We start from the raw sequence: 13,257 nt of genomic DNA on the forward strand, positions 1-13,257 counted from the left end.
GGCTGCCCCTGGTGGCTGGGGGGTGGGGGTGGTGGGAGACATGGGTGGGGACCTGGTGGAGGCTGCCCATGGTGGCAGGGGGGTGGGGGTGGTGGGAGACATGAGTGGGGGCCTGGTGGAGGGTGACACTGGATGCTGGGGGGTGGGGGTGCAGGGGGACATGAGTGGGGGCCTGGTGGAGGGTGACCCTGGATGCTGGGGGGTGGGGGTACAGGGGGACATGAATGGGGGCCTGGTGGAGGGTGGCCATGGTGGCAGGGGGGTGGGGGTGGTGGTAGACATGAGTGGGGGCCTGGTGGAGGCTGCCCCTGCACTGCTGGGGGGTGGGGTGGTGGGAGACATGAGTGGGGGCCTGGTGGAGGCTGCCCCTGCACTGCTGGGGGGTGGGGGTGGTGGGAGACATGGGTGGGGGCCTGGTGGAGGCTGCCCCTGGTGGCTGGGGGGTGGGGGTGGTGGGAGACATGAGTGGGGGCCTGGTGGAGGCTGCCCATGGTGGCAGGGGGGTGGGGGTGGTGGTAGACATGAGTTGGGGCCTGGTGGAGGCTGCCCCTGCACTGCTGGGGGGTGGGGGTGGTGGGAGACATGAGTGGGGGCCTGGTGGAGGCTGCCCCTGCACTGCTGGGCGGTGGCGGTGGTGGGAGACATGAGTGGGGGCCTGGTGGAGGCTGCCCATGGTGGCAGGGGGGTGGGGGTGGTGGTAGACATGAGTGGGGGCCTGGTGGAGGCTGCCCCTGGTGGCTGGGGGGTGGTGGTGGTGGGAGACATGGGTGGGGGCCTGGTGGAGGCTGCACCTGGTGGCTGGGGGGTGGGGGTGGTGTTAGACATGAGTGGGGGCCTGCTGGAGGCTGCCCATGGTGGCAGGGGGTGGTAGTGGTGGGAGACATGAGTGGGGGCCTGGTGGAGGGAGACCCTGGATGCTGGGGCGTGGGGGTGCAGGGGGACATGAGTGGGGGCCTGGTGGAGGGTGGCCATGGTGGCAGGGGGGTGGGGGTGGTGGTAGACATGAGTGGGGGCCTGTTGGAGGCTGCCCCTGATGGCTGGGGGGTGGGGGTGGTGGGAGACATGAGTGGGGGCCTGGTGGAGGGTGACCCTGGATGCTGGGGGGTGGGGGTGGTGGGAGACATGAGTGGGGGCCTGGTGGAGGCTGCCCCTGGTGGCTGGGGGGTGGGGGTGGTGGGAGACATGAGTGGGGGCCTGGTGGAGGGTGACCCTGGATGCTGGGGGGTGGGGGTGCAGAGGGACATGAGTGGGGGCCTGGTGGAGGGTGGCCATGGTAGCAGGGGGGTGGGGGTGGTGGTAGACATGAGTGGGGGCCTGGTGGAGGCTGCCCCTGCACTGCTGGGGGGTGGGGTGGTGGGAGACATGAGTGGGGGCCTGGTGGAGGCTGCCCCTGGTGGCTGGGCGGTGGGGGTGGTGGGAGACATGAGTGGGGGCCTGGTGGAGGGTGACCCTGGATGCTGGGGGGTGGGGGTGCAGGGGGACATGAGTGGGGGCCTGGTGGAGGGTGAGCCTGGATGCTGGGGGGTGGGGGTGCAGGGGGACATGAGTGGGGGCCTGGTGGAGGGTGGCCATGGTGGCAGGGGGGTGGGGGTGGTGGTTGACATGAGTGGGGGCCTGGTGGAGGCTGCCCCTGCACTGCTGGGGGGTGGGGTGGTGGGAGACATGAGTGGGGGCCTGGTGGAGGCTGCCCCTGCACTGCTGGGGGGTGGGGGTGGTGGGAGACATGGGTGGGGGTCTGGTTGAGGCTGCCCCTGGTGGCTGGGGGGTGGGGGTGGTGGGAGACATGAGTGGGGGCCTGGTGGAGGCTGCCCATGGTGGCAGGGGGGTGGGGGTGGTGGTAGACATGAGTTGGGGCCTGGTGGAGGCTGCCCCTGCACTGCTGGGGGGTGGGGGTGGTGGGAGACATGAGTGGGGGCCTGGTGGAGGCTGCCCCTGCACTGCTGGGCGGTGGGGGTGGTGGGAGACATGAGTGGGGGCCTGGTGGAGGCTGCCCATGGTGGCAGGGGGTGGGGGTGGTGGTAGACATGAGTGGGGGCCTGGTGGAGGCTGCCCCTGGTGGCTGGGGGGTGGTGGTGGTGGGAGACATGGGTGGGGGCCTGGTGGAGGCTGCACCTGGTGGCTGGGGGGTGGGGGTGGTGTTAGACATGAGTGGGGGCCTGCTGGAGGCTGCCCATGGTGGCAGGGGGTGGGGGTGGTGGGAGACATGAGTGGGGGCCTGGTGGAGGGTGACCCTGGATGCTGGGGGGTGGGGGTGCAGGGGGACATGAGTGGGGGCCTGGTGGAGGGTGGCCATGGTGGCAGGGGGGTGGGGGTCGTGGTAGACATGAGTGGGGGCCTGTTGGAGGCTGCCCCTGATGGCTGGGGGGTGGTGGTGGTGGGAGACATGGGTGGGGGCCTGGTGGAGGCTGCACCTGGTGGCTGGGGGGTGGGGGTGGTGTTAGACATGAGTGTGGGCCTGCTGGAGGCTGCCCATGGTGGCAGGGGGGTGAGGGTGGTGGGAGACATGAGTGGGGGCCTGGTGGAGGGTGACCCTGGATGCTGGGGGGTGGGGGTGCAGGGGGACATGAGTGGGGGCCTGGTGGAGGGTGGACATGGTGGCAGGGGGGTGGGGGTGGTGGTAGACATGAGTGGGGGCCTGGTGGAGGCTGCCCCTGCACTGCTGGGGGTGGGGGTGGTGGGAGACATGAGTGGGGGCCTGGTGGAGGCTGCCCCTGGTGGCTGGGGGTGGGGGTGGTGGGAGACATGAGTCGGGGAGGCTGCCTATGGTGGCAGGGGGTGGGGGTGGTGGGAGACATGAGTGGGGGCCTGGTGGAGGGTGACCCTGGATGCTGGGAGGTGGGGGTGCAAGGGGACATGAGTGGGGGCCTGGTGGAGGCTGCCCCTGGTGGCTGGGGGGTGGGGGTGGTGGTAGACATGAGTGGGGGCCTGGTGGAGGCTGCCCCTGCACTGCTGGGGGGTGGGGGTGGTGGGAGACATGGGTGGGGGCCTGGTGGAGGCTGCCCCTGGTGGCTGGGGGGTGGGGGTGGTGGGAGACATGAGTGGGGGCCTGGTGGAGGCTGCCCCTGGTGGCTGGGGGGTGGGGGTGGTGGGAGACATGAGTTGGGGCCTGGTGGAGGCTGCCCCTGCACTGCTGGGGGGTGGGGGTGATGGTAGACATGAGTGGGGGCCTGGTGGAGGCTGCCCATGCACTGCTGGGGGGTGGGGGTGCTGGGAGACATGAGTGGGGGCCTGGTGGAGGCTGCCCCTGCACTGCTGGGGGGTGGGGGTGGTGGGAGACATGAGTGGGGGCCTGGTGGAGACTGCCCCTGCACTGCCGGGGGGTGGGGGTGGTGGGAGACATGGGTAGGGGCCTGGTGGAGGCTGCCCCTGCACTGCTGGGGGGTAGGGGTGGTGGGAGACATGGGTGGGGGCCTGGTGGAGGCTGCCCCTGGTGGCTGGGGGGTGGGGGTGGTGGGAGACATGAGTGGGGGCCTGGTGGAGGCTGCCCATGGTGGCAGGGGGGTGGGGGTGGTGGGAGACATGAGTTGGGGCCTGGTGGAGGCTGCCCCTGCACTGCTGGGGGGTGGGGGTGGTGGGAGACATGAGTGGGGGCCTGGTGGAGGCTGCCCCTGCACTGCTGGGGGGTGGGGGTAGTGGGAGACATGAGTGGGGGCCTGGTGGAGGCTGCCCCTGGTGGCTGGGGGGTGGGGGTGGTGGGAGACATGAGTGGGGGCCTGGTGGAGGCTGCCCCTGCACTGCTGGGGGGTGGGGGTGGTGGGAGGCATGAGTGGGGGCCTGGTGGAGGGTGACCCTGGATGCTGGGGGGTGGGGGTGCAGGGGGACATGAGTGGGGGCCTGGTGGAGGGTGGCCATGGTGGCAGGGGGGTGGGGGTGGTGGTAGACATGAGTGGGGGCCTGGTGGAGGCTGCTCCTGCACTGCTGGGGGGTGGGGGTGGTGGGAGACATGAGTGGGGGCCTGGTGGAGGCTGCCCCTGCACTGCTGGGGGGTGGGGGTGGTGGGAGACATGGGTGGGGGCCTGGTGGAGGCTGCCCCTGGTGGCTGGGGGGTGGGGGTGGTGGGAGACATGAGAGGGGGCCTGGTGGAGGCTGCCCCTGGTGGCTGGGGGGTGGGGGTGGTGGGAGACATGAGTGGGGGCCTGGTGGAGGCTGCCCCTGGTGGCTGGGGGGTGGGGGTGGTGGGAGACATGAGTGGGGGCCTGGTGGAGGCTGCCCATGGTGGCAGGGGGGTGGGGGTCGTGGGAGACATGGGTGGGGGCCTGGTGGGGGATGCCCATGGTGGCAGGGGGGTGGGGGTGGTGGGAGACATGAGTGGGGGCCTGGTGGAGGGTGGCCATGGTGGCAGGGGGGTGGGGGTGGTGGTAGACATGAGTGGGGGCCTGGTGGAGGCTGCCCCTGGTGGCTGGGGGGTGGGGGTGGTGGGAGACATGGGTGGGGGCCTGGTGGAGGGTGGCCATGGTGGCTGGGGGTGGGGGTGGTGGAAGACATGGGTGGGGGCCTGGTGGAGGCTGCCCCTGCACTCCTCGGGGGTGGGGGTGCAGGGAGACATGAGTGGGGGCCTGGTGGAGGCTGCCCCTGCATTGCTGGGGGGTGGGGGTGGTGGGAGACATGAGTGGGGGCCTGGTGGAGGCTGCCCCTGGTGGCTGGGGGGTGGGGGTGGTGGGAGACATGGGTGGGGGCCTGCTGGCAGGTGCCCCACAGTGCTGGGGGGTGGGGGTGGTGGGAGACATGCATTGTTGATCAGTAGTGCAAGGTGACATGTGGGTTGGCTGGGGGGCATGCCCATGGTGGATGGGCTGCCTGCAGGACATGAGCAGGGGTGCAGGGTAGTCCCCCGTGGTGTGGGCTGCCTGCAGGGGCCGTGGAGGTTGTGGAGCTTACACCTGGGAGGACCCACACGGCCAATTCACGTGTAGTACTCCCCAGAACCCCTGAAATACACATTCCCTGCTGAAATCGCGTGTGCAACTTCCCGCGCACCCCTGAAATACACGTACCCTGCTCGCACTGGGACAATCGCGTGTGGAACTTCCCGCGCACCCCTGAAATACACGTACCCTGCTCGCACTGGGACTATCGCGTGTGGAACTTCCCGTGCACCCCTGAAATACACGTACCCTGCTCGCACTGGGACAATCGCGTGTGGAACTTCCCGCGCACCCCTGAAATACACGTACCCTGATGAAATCGCGTGTGGAACTTCCCGCGCACCCATGGAATACACGTACCCTGCTCGCACTGGCCCATTCGCGTGTGTAACTTCCCGCGCACCCCAGAAATACACGTACCCTGATGGAATCGTGTGTGGAACTTCCCGCGCACCCATGTAATACACGTACCCTGCTCGCACTGGCCCATTCGCGTGTGGAAATTCCCGCGCAACCCTGAAATGCACGTACCCTGCAGAAATCGCATGTGGAACTTCCCGCGCACCCCTGAAATACACGTACCCTGCTGAAATCGCGTGTGGAACTTCACGCGCACCCCTGAAATACACGTACCCTGCTTTCACGGGGCCAGTCGCGTGTGGAACTTCCCGCGCACCCCTGCAATACACCTTCCCCGCTTGGCGTTTGCTGTTTGCCAGCCCGGTGAACTGGTCCAGGGTTAGTGCAGCCCTTTGCGATGATTTAGCGATTTTGATGGCTTTTCCTTGCGCAAGGGCGTCCTTGGGGGCATTACTGGCGCTGCTGCAGGGTCGCTGCGATTCTCTGCGCCACGGCTGGTTTGGAAGCCTAAAATCCATGAATACGCTGTGCGCGGAAATCGGTTTTAGCGCACGTGCCTGGCGCAGTCAATCGCACGCGGACACTCTGCGCCAGCCGCTTGCGACACTTTTCTGCGAAATTCTATGAATTACCCTGTAGGTTGTTGGTCTTTGCGCATTGACTTGCTGACCCTCGAAAAGAGCTATTTTTGTCAGAGTTTTCCACTGCAATACGTTTACAGATGTTTTTGAATTAGTTGATACTTTGGATAAAGATAGTTGCCCATACTAACCTCTGAGAAGGGATTTATCAGAACTACTGACTAGTTACGCCTAATTTGATCTCTGTGAGTTGTGTAAACTGTGGTCTATGCATGCCTGAGGACTTTTGCAGTCCTTCATTCCTACTGACCAAAAGGTATAGGACCTTTTATTTTTAAGTGTTTTGCTTAACATTATCTCTGTAAACTAATTGAATTTACTGGTAAACGATTTTTCAATTTCAGACATTATAAGGGACTATCACACGTTCATCCACCTTGTTATGTGTGATGATTATTTATTTATTTTTTTTGATAGGCAAATCCCAATCCACCCAGCTTACTCCCGTGAACTACTCCTCTCAGAAACGATGCTGCTGCACACTTCTTCCCAGGATTTAAATTCGGTTGATTTTTATGGAGTAAATTGCTCTTTTAACCTTCTTCTTCCCTCCATTTGTACCCCTTATTTATCCTTTCTTTAACTCCCTCTTCAACAGGCTTGCTTCTGGAGGCCGAAATTGAATTCCCTTTTACAATAAAATCTTTCTCTATATGCAATTTCTTTAATCCACCACCACTCATCTTTTGTGTTTATTTACAATACTTCTTAGTGATTCCCTAAATATCCTGCAATATCTTTCATCTAGTCTGGAATGCAGTGATTACTATTATTATTACTATTATTATTAATATTATTATTAGTAGTAGTAGTAGTAGTAGTAGTAGTAATATTAATAATAATAGCAACACTAATAATGAGAATAATAAGAATAGTTAAGTTGTAATTTTTAGGAACTTTGCTGTGTTCTTTTTTATCAACGAGTACATTTTCATTTGCTTTAAAATATGTCAGCTTTTTATAATGAGGATTAACTTTTGAAAACATGTTTTCAGTAGGCAGACACCATCGCGTGAGAACTGTCATAATATTTGATATGTCTTCTTTTACTTTGGGCTCAATATGAGGAACAGCTGTAAAAGTTATCTGGAAAACACCTCCTGCTTTTTTATTGTTCATAATATTATTTTGCATGTTCCATGTGCAGTAAATACTCGTGTAAACAAACCGAGGCAAGGAGAATAATGTAACTACAACTGCCATAATGGGCAAATTATTCGTGTTGTAAAAAATGCAGAGCTGGCAATGCCTTGCACAAAATGCTTCGGTGAGCGTATAAGCAGAGTCTGTTTCCCACCACAGACAGAGATAACATGATCAAGTTCTCATCTGTTTCATTACTACTGGAGTGGACATGGCACGCCTGACATTGAAAGAGCAATGTCACATTCATTGTCAATGTGTCACATACCAGACTCCAGCCTCCCTGTATTGACTCAATTTCAAACATCAGCATATACCGTCTCTTTGGATCTATGCTTTTTGTTTACATGTATTTCAGTATGACATGGTTGTTTTTTTATAACCTTTTCATTCTGTGTTTCAAAATCTGTCTTATAGAAGACGTAGGTATTTTGTTTTGAATTGAGCGTAATATTTTATTTAAATATGAACTTTTATAGTTTTATTATGTGTTTGTATGAAACAGTTGTAATGTTCTATGACCAAAAACAACTAAATAAATAAAAAATAAAATAACCTTTTAATAATAACAATGTGGATACAATTAACATTATAATGAAATGGGAAACACAATTTGTGGTAGCAAGGTCTTCCTTATTTTGATCGTTCCGTTAATCAAAGTACAGATCTTCAAGCAGCCAAGGGCGACGTCGGCAGCCTTCACAATCCTGGAACATATTGACTCATAGTTGCTTTCACCTTTAGGCTGCAAGTTTAAACTGCTGTAAGGTCCAGACTCCATTGTCAGACAATAAGTCAGGAAGTGATAGTGCCTTCACAACAGTTTCCATTCTCTCACAGCTTACATCTCCCTAGAGACGCTGGTATGCCCTTGCACGCACCGCATATAAAGTGGGTAGACATGTTTCATTGGATCTTTCCTCTATCACGTGCATCTTCATTGCATTATTGCATTTTACTGAGTAAATCATTACAGTGGGTCATAAAATGGCATAGGATCGTGTACATATTATATGTTAATATCTTTTCTGTTGTCTTCAACAGAATTTAAAATAGATGCAATATTGTATATGATGTGTATATATAATACAGGACGCTGTTGGCCAAACTCAGTCTGGAATACATATTGGTCCAAGTAGACCAGAGATGACGGAAAAGCTTAATGGGCGTGGGTGTTTATGACACTGCTGTAGGAGGCACTAAATATGATGGCTCAAAAAGAAAAAAAAACAAAAGAAGATATTTTTTAACAACACTGTAAAGCTGTGAGGCCCATAGTACATTAAAAAAAGACTGATGAAACCTAACAATCAGTTGCCCAATTAGAGATTGCAAATCAACTGCAGTACTCTAAACCAAGAAACAGCCTTATACCACTCTCAAAGCTATGAATCAAAAATGCATCTTGCTATGTTGTGCTCCCATATTGATTGTATAACAAAAAATATATATTGCAGTCAAAGCAATATTTTCCAAAGTTTATATGCTTCGAAGTAGCACAGTCTTTTTTGACTCTCATAGAGTGGGCACTTTTTGCTTTTTAACCAGCAGGGCATTAGATACACAATCTATATACTGATATATGAAATGCCATTATTAAACTCCCAAGGTTTGATCTCTTAGAAAAACACAGACAGGTATCCTCATAAAAGTGTGACCACACTGGAAATGGTCTCCATAACATTAAACTAGTTTGTGTCTATTGATGATAGTCCACCAAAATGATGGATGTAGTGCTAGGTGCCCAAGTGTTTCTAAGGTGGCTCCAGTTCGTACCTGAACACCCCAGGGGTTGCTAGCTTTTAGCATGTCTGGTGCTGTGACCCTTATGATTGTCATTCTGAGAGAAATAATCCACATCAAGGGAAATTCTAAAATACAAAATAAAAAGACATTATAGAAAACCCTCAAAGCTGATCAATGTGTTTTTGTGCATCTCAAATTCACATACAGGAAGCACTTTAAAGAAGTGCATAGAAAACCAACACATCAAACACATTCCCCACGTTTGCTTGTAGCAGGCGCAGGGGATTGCACAATGCATGACAGGATCAATCCTGAATTTGTCACACATTTGTTTTTTATGTGGAATAGCAGTGCGTGGACTGCTGCTACTGACCCAATTGCATTTATATCCCAGAAACATGGATATAAAAGTATTTGTCTATTTCAGCACTACACAATGATATTAAGAGTTCTCTCTTTGAAATGCGCTCTCAGCAAGGACGTGGGTACTGGGCGCCTGCAAAATATTAGTGTCAGGAGCACACTCCAGACACTAAAGTATGGCAGCACATTGTTGCACTACAGGTCAGACCCTTGCAAAGCCGCAGGTCACTTTAGATACGATAAGGTCAGGTGACCAGCACATTTCCAAGAATGGGACATCTGAAAAAAGGCCTGGGTGCCATTTTTAGATATATTTTTATTTATTTTATTGGACGTTTGTATGGTGCCTATACACATGTGTTTCCAGATGCCTCAAGACAAAATTGGGGGAAGGGGAGAACATGGGGATCATAAGAATAAAACAACAAAGAACAAAGAAACAGTTATAATGGCCTTGTGACAATCCTACCGTGCAAGTGCATGACAAGGTGATAAGTGAAAGGGGCTAGGGGTAGAAAGAGAAGTGCAAGATTGGGGTACCCCTATGGAGGTAGCAAGTTCTGGTCAGGGCCAGGCAAGGGGGCAAGTTCCAGGGGAAAGAGGGGAGGGGTGCAGTGGACAGGAGAACTGGGTTGGTATAGTCTGGGAAAAGAAGTCAGAGGACAAGTGCTCGCAAAGTATGCTGGGAGGGACTGGTGGTTGGTGGTCTGGTCCCTGTATGGCTCTGAAGGGACCAGGTCCCAGTCGCATCGGCAAATGCAGAGTTTAGCATGGGGGGAGAGGGAAGGAAGAGAAGAAATGGAAGGTCTTGAGAAGTTTCTGGAATTTAAGAAGATCTAGCTCAAGTCTGAGGGAGAAGGAGCCTGTTCCAGAGGGAGGCACCAGCCGTGGAGATGGACCCGTTATGGGGAATCCAGGCCATTGTTTTTGATAACAAATGGATTTTATTGCCTAACCTTTGATTTCAGTAACAATTGTGTAGAACCTCTTGTTTTGAACTTCCACAATGCCTATTGCCATGAAACCACTGTGATAGTAGAGGGTATAATCACTGAAATGTGCACGGTACAACTTGCTATAGAGTTAACGTCACTCTTATATTTGTGTGCAATCCATTCTTGTGCGTGGCCCATTAGTGAACAAGCAGGCATGAGTAATTTAAAAGTGAAACATATACCAACACGTTCATCGCAAGAATGAAATTGTCCTGGATGCGGTGTACGAAGATCTGGTTACAATAACATGGATACAGAACAATTGACCTTCCTTCTGTGCTTGGCCACTGGCCCTTGAAAAGAATTGACTTATGTAAACATATTTTGAACCAGGTTCATATACCCCACTACCTTCTCCCTTATTCCGAACTGGCCGTGTGGACACATGCCTTTATTATATGAGAGTAGAGTCCCCCCACCCCTCCAATGGGGTGTCTAGTAGAGTGCATGTACTGGCTGATGCTTCAAATACTCCTCTTTATCCATCAGGGTCAAATCATTTGATGCTATGTGTATAGCTACATTGTGAGTCGAATGAGTGATGCCGTTGTTTGGAGCTCCAACTGCTGCATGAGCAACACGCAACCTACATGACCATAAAGATTGCAGTGTTGGAGTAAGCAGTGAAGATATGCACGTTTTTTTTTCAGGGTTCAGATTTGTATTTATTGTTTCTCTGTATTTATTGAACCTGAGGGTTTCCTTTCTAACAGAGATGACATACAAAGGGGGCAGTGCATGTTTCAGAGGTAATCCATTGGTTTACATAAGCACGAAGATATTTAGTTTAATTACCGGCTTATACAATGATAGGGTAGTGGGACATAAATAGTGGACAGAGACAAGACAGCAAATGTAAACAATATCACAGTCCTCCCTGGAGTTTAAGCAAACGGAACAATCAATAGTGTGGGTATAACATAAGTGTGGTATTGCCATTGAGAAGGGATTGGTGGCGAGGCAGTTGAGGCTCCTTCACCAGCCAATAAGCAATGCTTGAACTGTTCCACAGAAATGCATGGTTCGATGTTTAGGGGCATGCATTAGTCACATGAGATGGTATATATGTACAGCAGTTCTCCTAATATGAGTGTGAACCTTTCCACGTATTTCTGATGTAAAGGTATTTTCCGTTGGACTTTCTTTGCTGTGTACCTTGTTGTCTCATCCCTGTGTGCTACACGTCATTTAGTATGGAGGTGTTCTATGAGCAATGGTGTGGCAGGACATGGCATAGAACAGGAATCCGTAACCTTTGGCTCGCCAGATTGTTTTGGTTTTTGGAATACAACACCCACAGCACTAGCCAACCGAGTAAATTGGGAGGGATGGATACTTACCTGGCATGGGAGCATCTGTGATCACAAAGGCGGATCTCCCAGCGTGAGGCTCATCCATTGCACATCAGATTTGCTGACGCCTGCGATGTCCACAAATGCGGGACACTCAACTGCATTATTTCTGGTAGTGGGGGACTGAGATGGCGCTCTCCCCTGTCAAAAAAAGAAAAATAAAGAAAGAAAATGGTGAGGGTCGTTATTAGTCATAGTTTCATAGTTGAGTATATCACTAGAGTAAAAGGTCGCAGGCACCTCTTATAAAGATATTGCTATCTGCTTCACAGTTCTTATTTTCTGGTGGTGATGCTATTGGAAGGCTAGAATGCAGATGATTTCTTGCGAGTGTAGGTCCTGCACAAAAGCCAATTAATCCATTCTCTCAAAGCTAATATTTGTCACAAAAACAAACATGTCTGGACTGCATGTTTTGGAAATGTTTCTTTGTGTGGTATCTTCATTTGCCTCGTCATTGGTGTCAAATCTCCAGACAGGCTCCAAACTGCCCTCTGCCCTTCTTTATTACTTCAAGCACACATTCCTGAATATGTATCAGTTCCAAAGGCACTGGGGTAAACCTACCTGGGCCCCCACTATGTTCATTGGTTCCTACAACATTCATTCCCCTTTCTCCTGAGGCCATCCAACCTTTTTTCAAAACTTCTATATCCTTCGTGATGGTCTTAAAAGCACGTATTTTCTGAAGTAGCTAATCCAACATTTCGTCATTTACCTATCATGGTGTTACATGTGCTTGTGTGCACTTCAGTTTCAAAGACTTCTAGGTACCCGTGAGAGAACCTTGGTTTGCTTTTTTACGCATCATTTTCTGGTATGGGCACTTTCCTTACACTACAAACATCCTCTTCAACTTGAGATCCTTTCTTATATAACACATAACTTGTGCCACCTGTGATCACCTTTCTACACCCCTTAACTCTTATTCAACTTCAGCTGCAGAGCAGTTGAAAGCAGGGGAGCTCCATGACACTAAGAGCCTGATTTACAAAAATGTTTCAATGGGGCTTTCCCATGCTAAAACATGTTTGTAAATCAGGCCCCAAGCATGGGACCCAGGAATCTGATATGAACCAATGGCATAGCATGCATTACCGCTGTCATGCTAATTTATTTCCCCTCGTCTAAGCATCCTCCACCAAGTGCAATGATTATAAACTGGCACACCCGACACTTCTGCAATTATGTTAAATGTTAAATGTTAAAGGTATTTGTATCGCGCACAATTACCAATCAGAATTGGTCCCCAGGCGCTCAGGCGGATCTAAAAGCAGGAAGGCGGGGTGGGCTAGTCAGGTGAAGAAGGAGTAGGAAAGTGAGAAGGTGGTGTGCTGTTGGCAGCTTCAGTTCGGTTTTCACCATGTGCTGAGCTTTGGTGTGAATATCGGATCGATGCAAGACCTTGTGTGCAGTTGGTGCGGTTTATGTGTTTTTTGTTTTTTTGTTGTAGTGTGGGGAAGTGAGTGCGGTTTGCTGAGCGAGAAGATGGTTGTGTGGACTTTTGTGTGAGTTAGGTATGCAGAGATTTGAGCATTTGGGTATTCTTCCTGTCTAGATTTGGCAATGGCTAGTGTACACAGTTCTCTCTAAATATGGCACTGGTTAATATTTAGAATGTCTAGATGTGAGGCGAGCTGATATTCACAATCCTATCAAGATATGACAGGATTTAATATTCACAATCCTGTCTAGATGTGGCAATGGCTAGCATTCACAGTTCTCTCTAAATACGGCACTGGTTAACATTTAGAATCCTGTCTAGGTGTGAGGTGAGCTAATATTCACAATC

General features: G+C 52.7%; 1 non-coding gene across 1 annotated transcript; it reads left to right on the forward strand.

Moving 5' to 3' along the window:
• The first annotated feature begins 11,445 nt into the window (after window positions 1-11,445).
• On the forward strand, window positions 11,446-11,609 carry LOC138517250 (U1 spliceosomal RNA). The gene has a single exon (XR_011282460.1). It is a non-coding gene; the product is annotated as a U1 spliceosomal RNA (small nuclear RNA).
• The last annotated feature ends 1,648 nt before the right edge of the window (window positions 11,610-13,257 follow it).

This window comes from Ambystoma mexicanum, chromosome 6q (genome assembly GCF_040938575.1).
Source record: "Ambystoma mexicanum isolate Mex_15411 chromosome 6q, UKY_AmexF1_1, whole genome shotgun sequence".
NCBI classification, from domain to species: domain Eukaryota; kingdom Metazoa; phylum Chordata; class Amphibia; order Caudata; family Ambystomatidae; genus Ambystoma; species Ambystoma mexicanum.